At 46.3% G+C, this 20,101-nt stretch overlaps 1 long non-coding RNA gene across 2 annotated transcripts in view; it reads left to right on the top strand.

Moving 5' to 3' along the window:
• LOC116667206 overlaps window positions 1–20,101 on the top strand; it is a 106,955-nt gene that overhangs the window by 26,838 nt on the left and 60,016 nt on the right. For both annotated transcript variants that reach the window (XR_004324020.1, XR_004324019.1), the window contains exons 4-5: window positions 8,763–8,879; window positions 17,299–17,368. This is a non-coding gene — a long non-coding RNA (uncharacterized LOC116667206). The remainder of the gene's footprint in view (window positions 1–8,762; window positions 8,880–17,298; window positions 17,369–20,101) is intronic.

Here is a 20,101-nt window from a genome sequence, read left to right as displayed (position 1 = left end):
GCAGAGGGAGATAGATACACACAGAGAGAAAGAAAGATACAGAGAGAGAGAGGTGCAGAGACAGAGAAAAGAGAAAGACATTGACACAGAGAGACAGACAAAAAAAGAGAGAGGGAAAGAAATAAGGAGTGAGAGGAACAGAGAGAGTTGAGAAGGACTGAGAGAGAAGAGACGTGGGCGAGGAAGAGCAGGGGGGATGCGGGCATCAAGAGGAGTCGAGAAAAGAGGCAGGAGAGTGAGTGAGTGAGTGAATGAGCAGAGGTCGGTGGGGAGGTCAGGGCCTGGGGACGGAGGGACCCGGTGGTGGATACAGGAAGGGGGCAGGAGGCGGGAAGGGGGCCTGGACTGGGGGCCTGGACTGAGGGCCTGGCTGGCCCTCACTTCTAAGTGGGGCGCTGTGGCCTCTGGCCCGGGGCCCCTCCCGGCTGGCATGTTCAGAGCATGGAGCCAGGGTTCCAAGGCTACCTGCAGGTAAGGAAGTCTTGCCCCTGAGCCTCCCATGGCCAGCAGACACACCTAAAGAGGCCCAACAAGGAGAACTGAGCTGTGAAGTGAAGCAACAGATGGCCCAGCACCGAGGGCTCCGCTCAGAGGCGGGTCCAGCAGCAGGGGTCCGGGCTGGCCCTGCAGCACACGGGCCGGGGCCCTCCACAGAGCTCTCAGCTTCCCCCTGCAGCGTGCTGCTCCCTCAGGGCCTCGACTCTGCGTTCAGAGACTCAGGCAGCCCCATGTCAGGCCCCATCCCCTTGAATGGTGGCAGTCACGACCTTTTACTGCTTTGCTATGATTATTTTAAAGCTGAATTTCCCTGCCTTTGCAGTTTCTTTTCTCTGTGTGCATGAATTCACCAGTCTCCCCAAGCCCTTAACCGGGAAAAGCTGGGACCCTTGATGACTCCTGAAGGACAGTATCACATTGTAGGATGCTGGACCAGGCCCCAAGATAGCTAAATGGCTATTGTCTGGGCCCTGAGGTTCCAGAGAGGGGAGTTTGGGGCATCAGAAGACCTACACAAAGCATTTGCTTTTAAAGGGGAGGTCCCTGCTTAGTGAAGACTTCGCAGTGGGCTGGTGCTCCGTGCAAAGGTTGGGAGGGGCCTCGAGGTGGATTAAGTAGATGCCCTCTCTTCCCTCAGCTAGAGCCCCCCTCCCTGCCCAGAGGTGTGACCAGAGCTCTGTGGGCAGGGCTGGAGAGATGCGCCATTCTGTCTCACCCATCCCTGCCCAGGACCCAGGGCCCCTCAGATGTGGTGGACAGGAGTACCTCTGGCTGGAGTCAAGCTACACTTTTGGATTTTGAGGAAGGACATTTTCTTCAGCAGAGGGTACAGAGGTCACATCTCTCTCCCAAGGTCAAGCTTAAGCATTCTTTTCTAGAACTGGGGTGGAAATGTTGGTCTTCTGACTTGAGAATGTTGGGGACAGGGGCTGCTTAAACAAGATGGAATGCCTTTCCTGAGGAACGATATACGAAGGTACTGGGTGCAGCGAGTTCTTGGAGCTGTGTTGAAGGGGGTGATGGTGGTGATATGGTGATGATGGTGGACATGGTGACTGGTCTTCAGCCCAAAATCCAACTCAAAAAAAGCAGGTTAGGCCTGAGTCAACCTCTGCTGAGTTCCTCTGCCTAGTACAGAGCCTGGCATGTGCACAGTAGATACTTGTGAATGAATTCACTCACCATGTTGAGAATCTGGATGGGTCACCAAAGGTGGGACACACAGGCAGTTGGAGTGAGCACCATGGCTTTGGCTTCTGGGTGCTGGGAACCCTCTGCTTCAGCAGCTCCCCCCTCCCCCATCCCCCAGGCATGGCTTGGGAGCATCATAGGATGGCTGTGTTTGAAGAGGAACCAGGAAAGAAAAGAGACCTTCTTTTCTCCATGGAATGGCCTCCCATTCTCCAGGAGTTTGGCACTGGAAAGAGTCTGATTTGGACCTGCGCTGGGCTCTGGATACAGTACCCTGGGCTTGTTGTCAACACAGAATTCCATCCTCACTTTTTCTATGTTCTTGGCCAAGTTTCTTACCCATTCTCTATTTATCAAACTTCCTTCAAGCTCCTGCCCTGTGCCAGGCCAGTGCTGGCATGGCATGGTGACAAGGCTGATACCAAGGAGAGAAATGCAGTCCACGGGCCCTAGGGGCTCACTGTCTAGTGGGGGAATGACCACCATCATAGAACTGTCAGGTGCTGTCAAAATGACTGCATTCTCAGGTGGGACTTAGGGCAAGAGCTCAGACCCAGGTGGGGAGACTGATCCTTTCTCCTTCGAGGCAGGAATTTGATCTGGGCCTTGAGGGGTTAGTAGGATTCAGGAGTCAGAGAAGGGGGTGGGAATTGCAGGCTGAGGGAGGAGTACGTACTGAGACAGAGGTGGAAAGGTGTGGTGTGCTCACAAAAGCGTTTGGTGGGGCTGAGCCTTGTGCTGTTGGGATCCAGGGTGAGCTGGGTGGGAGGTGGGCATGGACCACTGGGTTGGAGTCAGATTGTGATGGACAAATGCTAAGGCACTTGAATTTTTTCTGAGAGCAGTGGGCAGTTATAAACCATGATAATAATGATTATATCAGGGATTCAGGAAGAATGTCCATGCCAGGTAAATGGTTGGTCAGCAAAAGCATATATGGAGGGTGAGAGATCTGGGAGGGGGCAAGGATGCTGATGATGATGGTGGTGCTGATGAGGGTGGTGGAGATGGTGGGTGATGGTGAGATGGTGGTGGTGGTGAGGATGATGGTGGGGAGATGGTGGGGATCAGATGGTGATAATATGATGATGGCAGTGGTGATGATTCAGGTGGGCTCTTCTGTGTGACACACTGCTCCCCATACTCTTGAGGAAATGGGTGGGAGAGCTTCCCAAGGGGGCTCCCTTCTCTCTTCTCCCTCAGCAAGCTATTCAGGGCGGGATAAGCCTAGATAAGCCCCAAGGAGTCAGTATGGGGTGGGGCTGGGGAAGCCCCTTCAACACCCAACAGTGCCTGCAACTGGGTGGCCGGTCCAGTCCAGACACAGTGCCCACTCAGCGCATGGCTGCACCCACCGTGGGACCCAGCTCAGCTGCAAATGGCGCCTGGCCTGTTCTGCCCTCTCCTGCTGCAGGCCTCGCACCCGGCTGGAATGTCCTCAGGAAACGAGTTACCTCTCTCCTGGGGGTGCTGCTGGATTCCCGTTTGCAGCTCCAGCCAGGATGTTTTGCAATGAGCTTAGAGAAAGCATTTATTCCGGGAAGAATCAGGGAGTGGAATGCTCCCTGCCAGCAGGGGTGTGGGTGAGAGGGCGCAGGACGGCCTGCCGGCTGCGGCGGGGTGGGGAGGGGGCGGCGCTGGCTGCCGGGCTGGCCCATTCCTCAGCCCTCAGGGACTTTGGCCTCTGGGCTGTTACTCTGTCTGTCTGCTTGTCTGTCTGGCTTAGAGAAGCTGGCTGGCTCAGGCCAGTCCTCAGACTGTCTACCTCCTCTAAGGCACCTTGAGCTTTGTTTTACTTTATTTGTGAGTGTTTTTGAATTTGACTCAGAAGTGATTGCTGAATGAAAATGTAGCCGTTCACCTCCAACCCTGCTGCTTCTGCCTGTGCATCCCCTGTTCCCCCTTAAGTAAACTCCCCGCGCTCCTGTTTTTTGTTTATTCACCCAGTGTCTCTGCAAAAACAAGCAGCGACTTAGCTACATTTGGATTGCCAGCATTTCTTACCCCAGCAGAGGCGTTCTGTGTGTCTTGCTTTGCACCTTGTTTTTTTCATTGCACAGGATTACCTGGAGATCCCTCCACACTGGTAACAGAGAGACTGGTGTAGTCCTCTGCCAGGACAGGTCGTGCTATAGTTATCTTAGGCATTTGAGTTTTTAAACCCAGGTGCCTACAAATACTGTGCAGATTCCCCGGCCGGGCTTTTTATATTTTTTCCAGGACCCCAATCAAAGGTGCCAGAGTCTTCTCTCCCCTGTGCGGCCCTGCTAATGCCATGGTCTCCTGTCTCCTTCCCCCTTCCCATGTGGGCGGTGGTTTTACTGCCCATGTTTTGCAGGGGAGGAATTGAGAAATCAAGTAACATGCCTAACAGGATAACTAGTAAGTGATGAAGCCTGGGATTTGAACCCCAAGCAGCCTGGATCTAGAATCCTCCCTCTTCATGATGTCACACTGCTGGGGAATATAGTGCTACCTAGTCCTCAGTCTTCAGGAGCCAGATGGAGCCTCAGAGCCCAGAGAGGGATGGGGACTTGGTCAAGGTCACACAGCGGGGCACTGGAAGCCAGCTCCCCAAGGGGAAGCATCACTTGGTCTTCATCGGATGCTCTCTAATATGTGAGTAGGGCCTCTCCAGGAGGACTCCTGTCCTCTGAACTCCTAGGCTTCAAGCTTATGGTGGATCCTCTGCCCACCTGCCAGGCTTAAAGTCAGACTCACAGAAGCTCACCACCAAATGATTCAACAGATTCATTGCACACATGGACACACTGAGGCAGGAGGGAGTAGGGGAAAGGTCACACAGTCCAGCTGCAGCAGAGCTGGGGTGGATTCCAGGTCCCATGACTGGTAGTCTGGGCATCCGTCCAGGCCCGGCTTGCCCTGACCCAGCACCCTCCTTACCTGGCAGAGTCTGTGCGCCTCCCTTCCCAAGCTTCCTCCTGGTTTCTTTCAAGGTGACCACTTCTTGGCTCCTCCTGGCCCTTGCCCATGGGTCAGGAAACCCCATTTCCATTAGTGCTCATTGGCTAAGGCAGCCTCCTCCAGCAGAGGGGAGTGGGGAGGCTTGTGCATGAACTCCTGGCAAAGTCAGCAGCTGAAATAACACCCTGGTCAGCATACAATACAAGGGCTGAGTGTGTGTGTATTTGTGTGTGCACATGCATGTACTGTGTATGGGTGCACATCTGTGTGGACATGTGTGTATTGTGTATGTATGTGTGTATATGCCTGTCTTGTGCATATATGTATGTGTGTGTATTGTACATCTGTGTACATGTGGGTGCCTCAGGTATTGTGTTTGTGGGTGTATGTGTATGCATGGTGTGCATGCGTGTATTGTGTGTGTGCATGTATATGTGTGCACATGCGTGTGTACGTGTGTAGGTGTGTATATATGTGTGTGTATATGCATGTGTATATGTGCGTGTGTGTGGCAGTGAAGGCGCAGACACACAGACCTATGTGCAGCCTTGACTCCACCATCTCTCAGTGTTGAGCCATTTGTGTTCCCCCAGGTATACAGTTTGAAAGTTCAACGGGTCCTGGTGGCTCTGAGTTTCCTTTGGCGCAAGAAGGCTGAGAACAGCGTGAGGGGGTGGCCACCGCTGCTGGCGGTCTGGAGTGTGGGCTCAGACCCCAGGGAGACGTAGGATCCTCACTAAGTTCATGCTGGGTCACTTTTGGTGAATGTGAGGCCTGAGACAAATCATTTCCTTCCTTTGGTCTCAGTTTTCCCCTCCCAAAAGTGGGTGCCTGACACACCTGTTTTGTTTTACCCTCAGGGGCATTGTGACGAAGAAACGAACTGCTTGTTTTGGAAATGGTACTAAGTTCTACCCAATTTTGTGATTTCAGGTTCTGTAGGCAAAAGAAATCTCACTATAATGTGTCCTATATTGTAGATGTGTACTCACATAGGAACACAAACCTCAATTTAATTCTGTATAAGTGTTTGGGGACTAAGGTCATAGGCTTGAATGTGCAGGTGCCTGTGTGTGTTAATTAGGATTTCGTTACAATCGTGTGCCCTCCCACTCTGCAGAGCAGGGCCTGGGGGCTCAGCTTGTGTTTGAATCCTGGTGCTACCCTCACTTCCCTGGCTTGGCTTCAGTCAGCCATATAACCGTGGTGGGCTTCAGTTTCCTCATCTGTAAAATGGTGCCAGTGAGAGAGTGGCAATTCCAGGGTCTCATGGAAACCTGATGGACTAAGCACAGAAAGCTCTTGACACAGTGGGAGCCTCACAGATCACATTAGCTGTTCTTAACTCAACAAGAACTGGAGGAGAAATAATAGCATGAGTGCTGTCATCTCTAAGGCAAGTTATTATTAAAAAAAAAAGGCTGTACCTCCATCTCCCATCCCCGATCCTTTGCCTTGTCCAGAGGCCTGGATTTGATGGTCTTAAGTACTTGATACTGGGGTGAGCTTCTCTGCTTGCAGGTAGACTGCTGGAGGAAGCTGATGGGAGAGGGGCAGCTTTTGGATAGACCCGTGGGACCCCTTGCTTTCCTCTCCTGGGTGTACCTTTGCTGAAGAGGAGAAACCCCATGGCTGGGATCAGAGAACCATGTGTCTGACAAAATGCCCCTCTTTCCCTGGAACTACCATGCTCCATGCTCAGCAGTAAGAGTCTGGCTTCAAGTGAGTTTGGGAAACACTGTAAACAGACTCCTTCACGGATGTCAAAATGCTTACAGGTATTATAAAGATGCTGTAAAAACGTGTAGTAAATAAATAATTTTAATTTGGTTTAACCCAGCATTTCCCAAACACACTTTTCTTTTGCATAATCCCTGCTATGAATCTCTGCCGAATGCACTCTGACAAACACAGTTCCACGGAATTGGTAGCAGGGAAATCAACAAAGCCTCGTGTCTCCAGGTCACCCTCCCAGTCACACAAATGATATGTCATAAAGCAGCGCTTCTCAAACGTCAACGCACACACATGTCCCCCTGAACTTTTGAAAAGGCAGATTCCGATAGACAGGTCTGGGGGGGGGCGGCCCAAGTTCTGCATTTGTAACAGGCTCCCAGGTGATGCCTGTGTCACGGGTCCCAGGACCACACTTTGGGAAGATTATACAAAACCTCTGCTGCAATGGAATTTCACCTGTGTCCATCCTTTGGAGACTGGTGGCCACCAAAGCTGTTCCTAAATCAGGCCATTAGACCCATCCCCAGGGAGGTGACCTTTTTTCTGTGCTGGACAAGCAGTCCTGTTAGGGGAAGCCCAGGCTGGATCAGTGGCCGAAGAGAACACAAAGACCAAGGTTTGGGGGATCGCACAGCCCTTCGGAGCTGTGAAACCTTGGTTGAGTCTGCCTGAAAACACGACAGTCGGGTTCCACTCCTGCCATCTCTCCTGTCTGGGCAAATAAGGTTGGGATTGTTAGTGTTTTAATTTATTTATTTATTAATTTTTAAAGAGACATTTCCCCTTTCTTTTCTGGGGTCTGGAGTCATTAAACAGGGATTAGCTGGATAAATAGAGGAAGTGATTTTTAAACTGTTTGCAAACTTAATGTGAAGAGCCCAGCCTTGCAAATTATCACGTCTAATCAGAGGCCCTCGCTTCACTGCTCCAGTAATTGTACTGGTATTAGTCAAATTCTTGTTGTCTCCTCATTAGCCGTGAAAAGGAGACTCAAGATGTACTTCATTAGAGTATCCTGGAAATATATTGCTAACGTGGAGATGGAGGCGGAGGGAGGGAGGGAGGAGGGGGAGGGGTGTGGGGGCAGGGCAAGCCCACCCCTGACACCGGGCAGGGGGGTCTTCACCTCTCTCGACTCCTTCTCTCACGCCTCTGAGTTCAGTCCCTGTCTGTGCAGCCAAGGAGAGTGGGCCAGCCGAGATCCGAGTCCTCTGTCTGCCTGACGCTCTTGCATCTCTGGTTCTAAGTTTTGAGGCTTTGGAGGGCAATCCAGACTTGATGTTCTTTCAGGTCCTGGAACCTGTGCTCTTCCGGAAGCTGTGCTCACCTAGGGCGAAGAGAGCTTTGGGTGAGCTGGGGCTGGTCTGTGCTTCTCTGTCACTCCAAGGCAAACCTGCGAAGCGCTCAGGTAGCAGCCAGACACCGACCTGAAGCTTCCCTTGATATTGTCTGATAGGAGTTGTAATTAACATTTTCTCCTCCTCTCTCTCCCTCCCAAGGAACCTCCCTCCCTCCTCCCTCCCTACATCCCCCCTGCCTTCCTTCCCTCCCTCCTACCCTCCCTTCTTGATCTGATTGCATTTTCCCACCCTCCTTGTCTGTCCCCTTTTTTTCTCCTCCTTTTTTTTTTTCTGTCTGTTTCTTTCTTTCTTTTTTTGTCCTTCTCTCTTCCTCACTCTCTTGTACCCAACATATATCTACGAAGTGTCTAGTCCTGGAGCTATTTCAATTTAAATAAGTTGAAATAAAGTGAAGTGAAAAATTCAGCTCCTCATTCGCTCTAGCCACATTCTGTATGCCCAGTAGCCACACGGGGCAACTAGCTGCCATGTTGGATGGTGCAGAAAGTTCTACTGGACAGCTCTGGTCGAGTCTCCTTCTGTTACACCCTACGCTAATCAGCCCAGGAGTGAGGAGGATGCTGAGCCAAGGAAGAGAGAATTCTCCCCCTAAGACACTCACAGTCAGGTGGGGGAGGTATCACACCCCGTTATAGTTGGTTGAAGGTAAGTCCAAAGACTAGACTATAGGTACACCCTTAGAGCTACCTGAACAGTGGGAGTCAGCCTGGTGAGCTTGGCTTGCTCCGCAAGGCTTGCCAGAGAGCAGGGAATTTTCAACTAGAGGTCTGTCTGCATTTGCTCTTGTTTTAAGGATGAAACTGGCCCATCAGTACCAGTACCATGAGTTTAAGGTAACATTACTACCTGAGGGTTAGCAGTGAGCACTAATGGACACGCAGCATATCCGTCCTCCACTCCTCGCAGCCACAGAGGCCTTTTTAAGGTCTGTTGTTTATATTCCTCTGCAGGAACCAGGTGTTCCTGGGCTCAGGATCTGGCGAACTTTAGCTGGGTGTCTGGGATGCACCGTCCAGGGCCATGCCCCAAGGCACCCCTCTCTCTTTACAGAGACTTCTTGGCAGCCAACTGGAAGCACCGCCCAGGGCCATGAACGTGGGGCTTTGAGATTCGACACATCTGAATCTGAATTTATGCTGTATCACTTGCCTGAATCCACTGAGCTACGTAAGTCACTCCATGGTCTTAGCCTCAGTTATGACAACTGTAAAATGGGGATAATATCTACCTTGGAAGCTTATTGTTGTTGGAATGAATAATGTGGCATGCACCATGCCTGCCGTGGATTCGTTAGCAATAAGTCAGTTCTTCCTCCTCCTTCCCCTGCTGTTTCCCTTCCTACCTTTCTCCATCCCCTCCTCCCTCCCTCCCTGGCTCTTTCTTCTCTGTCCCACCTTTGCTCTAGACAGGAACTTTGGGCCGCCATCCTCTTTGGCAGAAGCCCTTTGTCTCTTCAGCCTTCTGGATGCCGACCTGCCATCCTCTATGGCTTGGAATCCAATTTCTCTACCTCTGAGAGGACAAAGGGCTGAGTCAGCTCCCCCAGAGATTTACTCTCCAGGTTCCAAGGAGTCTGGGGGCCTTAGCGCCAGCACTTGGGCTGCTAATGGACTCAGAGTGGATTCAGGGCTGATGACACAGCCCTAAAATGTGGAGTTCACTGGTGGCTTTTTTTTTTTAATAGCTTCCACACAATAGGTTTCCTTTTAATCAGGAACTGGCTGTCTGCATTTCTGGCTTCTGGTAACTTCCTCCCTGGCTCTACAAAGGCCACAGGAGGATCAATTAGATGCCCCTGATGCTGAGGGAAGGAAAGGGGCCAAAGCACTGTCCTGGGTGGTGTGGAGGGCATAAAGCCCCCAAGGAAAGCCCAGTTTGCTGGGCTGTCAGACAATCCTGGCACTAGGACACAGACCAGCATGTGCACAGCAGTCAGGGGTGGGAAGAGGGTGAGAGCTTTAGGCAAGATGACCTGGGAGGCCCAGAGAGGTTAATTGACCTGTCAAGGGTCACAGAGCTGGTCAGGTGACCTGAGCTAGACTATTTTTCTCAGGATCCTTTTCACACTTTGACCCTTAATCAATCTACCGTCATTGCCCCCCCCCCCCACTTGGGAGATACTGTGGGGCTCACGGATCATGTATTTCACTGTATCAGCCACTGTTCCTGGAAGAAACGCTTTGTTTGCATGTGGCGATACAGCCTGGGTCTTCCCAGCCTGACTGTCAGCCTTGGGTCATGAGAGAAGATCTGCACTCCTTGACCTTGATTGGGCTGCTCCCCCTCCAAGAGCCAGCTTCCTCTTCTAGAAGGTGAGGGAGATGGTAACGGCGCTGGCTTTGGATCGCTGCTGGAAGGCAGAAAGGAGGTGCCATGTCGACATTCAACAAACTCCTGATTCAAAATAACCCTCTTTTAAGGAAAATGGTACTAATTTCAGTTTGGTTCCATAGGGCTGAACCTGATGTTCTCAAGGTGCTGGACCAGCAGCAACTGCATCATCTGGGCACTTGTTAAAATGCAAATTCTCAAGCCCCATCTTGCACCCACTGAATCAGAAATTCAGAGGGTGGGGCCCAACAATCTGTATTTTAACAAGATCTCCAGGCAGTTCTCATGCCCCCGAAGTTTGAGACGCTCTGGGCTAGACTTTCTTTTTCCATGGGCCTAGAGGAGGGAAAGATCATTGTGGATGGGGATGTGTGCTTAAGTACTGCTTCCAAGAAAGGCATTGGAAATGGACATTGGAGGGCAAATGGTTGCTGGGTGCTGAGGAGGCATTTGGGTGCCAAGACAGTGCTCAGGGGGGGCCATGTGGAAGGCGGATCTGCCAAAGCCTGCCCTGCTCCCACCAATGCCCACAAGACTGGAAGAGTGATCATTGAGGTCACTGTCAAGATTCAGATTTGACCTTAACAAGATTCTCACAAATGCTTTGTCTGTATTGGGAATAAGAGAACTCAGGATGCCCACCCATCCATCCATCCGTCCGTCCTTTCTTCAAATAAAATTTATTTACTTGAATTAAAGTTATTTGAACTTAATTCTGTGCCAAGCATTCAGCCATGCCCTTGGCTTGCAGACATAAGACAACCAGAGATACCAACTTGTGTTTTTCTTAATTTAACAAGTTATGTGATTGAAAATCTACGCTGATGAAAACAAGTTCCCACCACACGTCGCACTCTGAAATGTTAGATTAAATATTTCTGTGTGGCATGAAACAGAAACAATATTTAAATTTAAGCTCTGTCTCCATCTTTAAGGAGCTCAGAAGGCTGGCTGTAGGAATTAGATGTGTGACAAACGGACCGTCACCCAGGGGAAGGTCATGCATAAGCACACTAAATTGTTTGCTTCTCATAGTTTCTCACCTCTCCTTCTTATTCATCTTCTGATTTAATCCTGAAAACAATACTGTGAAGTCTGAGGGAATTCAGACTCAGAATTTTAATGACTTGCCCCAAGTTACAAAGGAAATGAGCCACAGAACCATGACGGAAACTGGATCTCCAGATCCTCCCAGACCCTGAGCTCACCCACGCTGACTTCTGCGCATGACAGTGGAAGATCAGGCACTGTGTTACCCTATCTGGGGCCGGATGGGACCATTCTGAGATGTCCAGGCTGCCCACCCCACCTATGTGTAGGGACAGGCCTGGAGCCACGTCCAACCTGGAAAGCTACTCGGGAAACCCAAGATCCAGTTCCCAAGAAAGGTCATCCATTTCCCATCATGCGCCCTTCCCTGGAGACACTGGCCTCACCACGAAGCATGCCTACTCAGATTAGAATTAGCAACCCTTAACCTCCTAACACCTGGTGATTCCCAAGAATTTAACGGCTCACCCATGCCGACAGGTCACTGTGGAGAAAAACAAAACCAAAACACACGGTGGTAGTAAAATCGTGGCTCTTTGAACAATATTAAAACACTTCAGCAACCTTTCATATAGAATTAATTAACATAAAACCCAGCATCCTCATTGCGGCAGAGCCCTAAAGTGGTTGCCAGAATTTAATTAGACTTAACCTTTTTTCCTACACCAGTACCACTTTATAATAACTGCAAATCATTATTAATTCCTTTGGTGTTCACTGTAATAACATTAATCATGATGAACTTCTTTCTGTAGTAATGTGTATGTAATATGTAATTCCATTGCAATTTAGTATTAGTTAAGGCTAAATTGAAATTAATTTCACAAAAAGATACTATTTGTTATTGGATACTGTATATTCATAAAATAATATTTTAGAGCAATTTATTTGGAGGTGGCCAGATTAGGAGGCATTTGGCGAACTGTTAAAAGTTCAGAGACAGAACTGTTTGCTGTTGATTACTGGAGCATACATGATTGCTGGCGTCTGATATCCCAAGATACCCGAAATATCAAATCAGAAAATGGGTAAGCTATTATGGGCTGGTCCTTTGAGATACAGTACCTTATCAATTTAAAGGCATAATGTTGGACAAGAATGTATTTCAGAGTCATTTCCAGGCCAAGCCTATGATTTATTATCTCAGATCCAAGCCATGTTTTTGACCTCTCCCAGGCTCAGTCTTCTCTTCTGCAAAATGGTTATATCATCCCCTCGTGGTGGTATCCAGGGATTCCAAGCATGTGATGGATTTGAGAGTGATTTGGAAAATCGCAATAGCTGAGGACATTTGCAAGGCTAGAGGAGAAGCAGTGGTCTCTGTGCACGTTATTTTGTTTAGTTTCATTTATTTTTGTGATGGAATGTTTGGAAGTGGTGATCCTGGGACAGGATAGGAAGGCCTTTTTTAGATATTAGCTTGTATATGTCGCTAATTTTTAGGCATCACCTTGGCCCAGCCTTTGGCCTCTACTGGGCCTATCCAGACACTCTTATGTTGACAAACCTCTGGAGACTTTTCATTCATCCATTCATCTCACCAGGCAGGAGTTGAAGACACAAGATGAATAAGATATAGCTCTGCCTTCGGGAAGCTTGTGGTCCAGGGAACATGACTATAAATGGATATTTAAAGTCTGTGGTAATGAGGGCAGTAGATATGTACTCAGGTCAGGGGTGATATTAAAAATCAGTAACAGCACATAAAGGCTAGGCCTTGACCAGTCAGCATGGTGGCTGGCAGGTGGGCATCGGGTGGCCCTCCAGGTGTGCAGTAGATGGACACCAGCTAGACTTAGGGCATGGTGGGCTCCAAAAGAGAGCTCTCTAGGCTGGCGGTCAGGGAGGTGGGATTCAGGGAAACCTCCCTAGAGGAGGAGAGAATCTTGGATGAAAGTGTGCTCTGGCCAAGAGCAGGGATCAGCAGATGAGCAGCTCAGAGACAGGAGGCCCCTTGATGTGTATGAGACAATAACTAGCTGCATTTTGCGTTTATGGAGGACGGAGTCTCTTGAGGAGGAGGGGGCAGCCTCACTGGACCAGGACACAGGACCCTCATGGAGGGCTCTGCAAGCCACACTGGGGGAACTTGGACTTCAAAGGCTGCGGGTGGGCGGTGGGGGTGATGCAATGGGCAAAAACATTGCTTTTGCTTTTGTTTTGTTTTGAGCATTCAAAAATGACCTCACTCTTATGGTAAAAGTGATATATGCCACATAAGAAATCAGCATATATGTCTGGAAATAGCTACCATAAACAAAATCAAAAGACATATGATTAATGTTGGAGGAAAAGATTTATAGGATATATAAGGAAAATTGGTACCCTTTATCTAAAAGGAGCTTTTTACAAGTGGATAAGAAAAAGACAACTCGAGAGATAAATGAACAAGGAAAAGCCACAAATAAACAATAACACGGGGAAAAAGGCTCACCCTAACAAAGAATCAAGGAAGTGAAAACTAAAATAACAATTAAAGACCAGTTTTTAAACCAAATTGGCATAATTTTAAAGTGTTGGTAGTATCCATTACTGGAAAGGGAAATTGGGCACTCTCATAATTGGTAGGAGTGTAATCAGGGCACAGTCTTTTCACTATTGGACTTTAAAATGTGCATATTAGTTTGATCAGAACCCTCAGTTTTGGAAATTGAGCATACAGAAAAATTATGATGTAAGAAGGTGAGGTGATATGTGTAAAAAAACCCTGAATATTCATGTAGAGGGAAGTGATTAAATAAATTAATGTACATCCATGCTATAGGATGCTAATTAATCAGTGACTTGGAGGGACGCCCTTGGTAATTATTAGGTAATACAACAGAAAGTACACTATCAATTCATTGATGCTAAAAAAGTAATACATGCCCATTATAAAGAATTCAAGAAATTAAGAAAGTCACTAAGGAAAAGACAAATAATCCCCACAAAATATAACCCCCCGAAATCAACAGACATCTTGATAGAAGCCTACATAGACAGGAATATAAAGGTGGGATCACACCACACACAAGCTACTTTTTAATTAAAATTATTAAATTTAATTTTATTTTAGTTTAAAAGAAGAAAAAAGAATCTCAAGTGGATGGAAGGAATTGCTCCATTTAGACAAGTATTTCTTCAGCACAAGAGAGATTTTCGAACAGATCCTCTCTAAGGGATTATAGAGAGCATTAGGAGGTGGGAGTCAGTTTTAAAACGACATCTATTAAATTTACGCAGTATTGACTGACTTCCTGCTGAGAGAGATCAGGGGATGAGCACTCTTACACTCCCCCACTCCCTCTTCTCACTGCTGTGATATTGTTAACTCTGTTATTTTTAAAAAATATTTTAAACTTTACAATATTTCTATTCTATTCTGTAGGCATAATTACATCCATGTTTTCAGTCTTAGGAAAGAATTGAATGAACTCTGTGTATAAAACCATAGCTTCCCCATACCTAAGTTCCTTACGTAAATGTATCTGTTAATAGACTGGTATATGAGTCAGAATTTGGTTCCACAGCATATAACAACAACAAGACAACAAAAAATGGTGGTTTAAGCAAAATGAAAGTTTACTTCTTTTTCATATAAAATAAGCCTGAAGCAGCAGTCCAGAGGTTTGGCAGATCTACAAATTTATTAGGCAGCCAAGTGCTTTCTAGCTGACTTCTCTGTTATCATTAGGATGTATTCTTTGTCCTCATTGTTTAAGATGGCTGCCAGGGCTCCACCCATTGCACCTATCTTTTAGGCAACAGGATGGATGAAGGCTGAAGATGGATGTGCTCCTTCCCTTTAGTTAGACTTCCTGAAAGTTGCACCTGTCATTTCTGCTTATATACTATTGGCTAAAACTTCATGACTTGACCATAATTAGCTGCAAGAGAGGCTAAGAATGTAGCCATGTAGGTGGGTGACGATTTGCACAGGTAAATATCAGGATTCTTATGACCAAAGAAGGAGGACAAGTATATATTGGGAGGGGATAATAAGTCTCCACCAATGGGTTTCTACCGCTACTAGCTGAATTTCAAAATCAAGTAGCTTTTCAACAAGGAATCAGGAGTACTATAATTCCTTTAGTTTCTTCCTAGTTGGAAATACCTTCCTGTGGTCTTTATTCTTGAATAACTTCTTGGCTGGATATAATAATCTTAGCTTTCATTTTCTTTCCATCAGAATTTTGAATATATTCCTCTGTTGTTTCTTGGAATTATATATTGTTGCCAAAGATTCCAAGGCCAGTCTGCTTCATTACAGTTTATTGAAGACTTACTTTTCTACTTGGGACTCACAAAGCATTCTTTCTTTGTCCTTAAAAATTTAACGAATTTTCCAGGTTATGTCTGGCTGTTGATTTTTCTATATCATATCCCTGCCTCCTACCCCAAGACCCTTGGGAACAGTGTACTTTTTTAATCAGAAAATTCCATTATTTCTCTTTTCAGGGATTTTTACATTTCTATTATTACATTTCTATTTCATTTATGGTGATTTCTACTGTGAAAGGATCAATTATTCTAACATAAGGTCAATTTTTTTCTCCAGCTCTGTTAAAATCTTACTGTATCCTTTGATCTTCTTGTGTTTTCCTTCTACATTCACTGTGATCATCTCAAGCAGGGAGGTGGCTTGGGGCTGCAAGGGCCATGGACTGCAGGGCTCCAGGGGACCCCTTTCCCATCCTGGACTAGGACATGCAAACTCCCTGAAGTTGTACAACTTGACACTTGATTTCACAAGCCTTTAATTGATATCAGAAACTAATATGTCCTGTGCAATTATACTGTTACTAATTTTTTATGATTTATTTATTTGTTCTATAATGGTATGATGATTCTCCTTTTGTTTCATTGGCTCTGCAACTCTGTTTTCCTATTGTTCTAGAGCTTTTTAAAACAGCTTCACATAGATATAATTGACATACAACACACTGTACATATTTAAAGTGACATTTTGATAAGTTTTGGCATATGAATATGTCATATTACATTACATATTACGTGTTATGCCAATAACGCAAATCAACATAATGAACTTATGTATCATCCCAGAGTTTCCTTACACCCCTTGTTAATCTTTTTATCTCCTAGTTGGCTCATTTTTTAAAAAACTGAAATATAGTTGATGTACAATGTTGTGTTAATTTCTGGTGTAGAGCATAGTGATTCGTTTATACATATACCTATCTTTTCATATTCTTTTCCGTTATAGGCCATTATAAGGTATTGAATATAGTTCCCTGTGGTATACAGTTGTTGTTTATCTGTTTTATATATAGTAGCTAGTAATCTGCAAATCCCAAACTCCTGATTTACCCCTCCCCACCACTTTTTCCCTGAGTAACCATAAGTTTGTTTTCTATGTTTGTCTCTGTTTTGTAAATAACTTCACTTATGCCCTTTTTTAAAAAAAGATTCCACATATAAGTGAAATCATATATATTTGTCTTTCTCTTTCTGGCTTAGTTCGTTTAGTATGAAGATCTCCAGGTCCATCTATGTTGCTGCAAATGTTACTATGTTACTCTTTTTTATGGCTGAGTAGTATTCCATTGTATAAATATACCACAACTTCTTTATCCAGTCATCTGTTGATGGACATTTAATGTTGCTTCTATGTCTTAGCTATTATATATAGTGCTGCTATGAACACTGGGGTGCATGTATCTTTTTGAATTAGAGTTCCCTCTGGATATATGTGCAGGAGTGGGATTCTTGGATCATAGGGGAAGTCTATTTTCAGTTTTCTAAGGAATCTCTGTACTGTTTTCCATAATGGCTTTTAGCTTATTAACTTTACTTCTTTATTTAGTTATTTACTTATTTTAGTTTTGCTTTCAGGGTATGTAGTATATACATCTTCAACTTACCAGAGTCCACCTTTATATCTTTATATCATCAGTCTCTATATCTCTTTCCTTCAGTTTCTTGAACATATGGAGTGCAATAATAATTACTGTTTTAATGCCTTTGCGTACTAATTATATTATCTGTGTCATTTCCAGATCAGTTTTGATTGATCATATTTTGTGGATTATGGATTATCTTTTCCTGCTTCTCTGATAACTTGCTATTGGCTGTCAGAAATGTTGAATTTTATCTTATTGGGTGTTGGGTAGTTTTATATTCCTATATATATACATGTATTTTGAGCCTTGTTCTGGGATGCACTTAAATTTCTTAAAAACGTAATCCTTTTATGTTTGCTTTTAAGCATTGTGGAGTCTGACCAGAGCAACTTTTAGTCTTGGGCCAGTTTTGCTCTGCTACCTGAAGAAAAGCCTGTAAGTACTCTGTTTAATGCCTGTGGGATTCTGCCTGGTGGGGACAGGAACCCCTCCCACCCCACATGAACCCCTGCATGTATTGATGCTCGGAGTCTCCAAGAGTACCGCTGAGGCAATTGTAAGGCTCGTCTCTTCTATTTACCATCTTTAAGGGATCACCATTCTTTGTAGCCTGTCCTGTGTCTTGAAAAATGTTGTTTCATATATTTTGTCCATTTTCTTGGTTGTTTCAGATGATAGGATAAGTCAGGTGCCTGCAAGTGAAAGTTGTTGTATTGTTTTATTATCTGTTCTTTACCTTCTTATTTTGATACATTTATTTATTTAATTAAGCTTTATTATATTGGTGAAATATTCTTCCATTATTTGGAATTTTTTTTCCAGACTGGGTTCTGTATCTGCTTCTTACTTTTCCTTTCCTTTTTTTTCCCCCTGAACAATGTTTGCATGGTTGCCATGCTGATTATTTTAATCTTGTTTATAGCTAACATAGAGACTGCTGCTCAGTTCTTGACTATGAACTAGTGAGTGGATTTGCTTAACAATGGTCCCACTTAAACTGAAACATATTTATCTTTCTCTCTAAACTCCAGTTTAAGGCTTAAGTATTTTTATTGTATCAACCATTCTGTAGTTGGGAAAGCAGGGGGAGAAGGACAGATTTAAGGAAGATAAAACTTTCAATTTTGCCCATACACAGGGAAGTCTGATTTTTAGGAAATATTCAGGGAACTAGGATGTAAACACCATGAAGGCAGGGACTTTGGGGAGAGTCAGTTTGCTCACTGTTGTGGTCTCAGCCTGGCAACAGTCGATTCCCTCTAACTAAGATCTGAAGGAGTGATTTCATTTATTGACTCCCTGTTTTATCCAGCTACCCACCTCCAGGAGGGCCAACTTTCTTGGGAAATAGGGTAGGTAGAGCATCTTAGCATCAAACTGATACAAGTGCTCTGCAACCAAGCCAACTGACAAGGATCCTTTGGGTCAAAGTTCTTTCAGGCAGCAGTGCCCATCAGTAGAACAGGTAGGACCATGGGGATATGTGATCACATGGCATAATTTAGGTTGATTTCACCCCAAGCCTTTCAAGGGCAAAGATCCCATTTCAGCTGACATAGCTCTCAAATGCTCCCCCTTTGATTTACTTCCTTGTCCCTAGCACAGACCTTGCCCAGGCTCCTAAGGTAGAACCAGTGAGACCACGTGTTGGTCCACACCCAATTTCAATGATGCACCTACACCTTGCCTTTCTCTGTCTGTTATTCTCCTCTAGGACAGGGACGGGCTCATGCATAGACCAGCCTCTGCTGGAATCCCTGTGTCATTTGGTCTAACTCCAGCCAGTTCTCAGCTCGCCTCATACTTGAGATGGCAGGATGTTAACAGTCTGCAGCCACTCCACTCCTGGCTTTGCCTCCACTCCCTCAAGGTCCTAGTGACCTATCTATTTTCCATCGAGTTCACTGACTTCAGACAGTCTGTGTTTATTAACCACTGTGATAAATTACCCTTTCAGTAGAATTCATTGCCTTTTGATCACTATTGCCCAGTCACCAGCATTCCTGTGCACATTTCAATGAATAAACATCACAGAGCCTCTTGCCTGCAGTGCACTGCTCACTCGAACGTGTTGGGGCCCCTTAACTTCTTTCTGGGGTGAGGGGCTCAGGACAGTCATCAATATTGTTGTCTAGTCTCAGCCACGGTTTCTGGGCATGCACCGCCTCATGGGAATGAGACAGAAGGAAGGACAGGAGTGGTGGGTGAGGCCCTGGGAGAGTTGACCCTCACTGCTGTTTTTGGGGTGTCTGCCAAAAGTTGTGATGAGGTCAAGATAATTGGCCGGGGAAGACTCACAGTGCAAAGGCAGACAGCCATCGGCAGGTCTCTAATGAGATGTATCCGGGAAGAGGGCTGTGAGTTCCAAGCTTGCCAATATCTGAGACAGGGAGAGGGATGACAGGATGTTCACAGAAAAGCAATAAAAATGACTGTGCCTCCAGAGAGACTGATTTATGACAAAGTCTCCCGGGGCTACATGCATTTTGCTGTGGCCCCACAGAGCCAGCAAGGGAAGGGGAGGTGGTGGCATTCTTTGCAAAACCAAGCATGGGAGACTGGTAGGAATGGAGGTAGATCTTAAAGGGAGGGAAAGGTACTGAGAAACAAGGAGAAGGAACCTAGAGAAAGGGAGGGAAAATGTAGAGAAGGAGAGGAAGAATTTGGGAGGAAACCACAAGGACTCCTGTGCCAGGGCCCTAGGATTAGAGGGGCAGCTGGAAGGACTGAGGTTGCTAGGCTCAGTGACGTCATCCAAATGCACATCACTTCTCCGTCAAGGTCAGAGCTGGGGCTCTTCTCAAAGCACCTTCCAAATCCCCTGCCCTGGGGACCTCTGCACCTCCCTTGTCTGCCTGGAAGCACAGTTAGTGGAGATGTGCTGCCTTCCCTGGACTGTGGGCTTCCTGGGATTCCAGCGTCTAGCACAGAGCTTGGCATAGAGTTAGGTGCTTCAAGAAGACTGTGAAGTCAGATCCCCAAATTTGGGCTAGAAAGGGCTGTTCTGCTACAGGGAGTTTAGAGACAGTTAACTGTGCCTCAGGAAGCCCCTGCCTCAGTGCCTCCCTTTATTCCCATCCAAGGAGGCCTCTGGCTGTGGAAAGCTCTTTATGTTGTATTTAATAGAAGCAGTAGGCTGGTGGGAAATGATGCTCTGAGACCCAGGAC

This window comes from Camelus ferus, chromosome 11 (genome assembly GCF_009834535.1).
Source record: "Camelus ferus isolate YT-003-E chromosome 11, BCGSAC_Cfer_1.0, whole genome shotgun sequence".
In the NCBI taxonomy this organism is placed as follows: Eukaryota; Metazoa; Chordata; class Mammalia; order Artiodactyla; family Camelidae; genus Camelus; species Camelus ferus.
The sequence above is the reverse complement of the archived record's forward strand: the minus strand, read 5'-3'. Positions and strand labels throughout refer to the sequence as shown.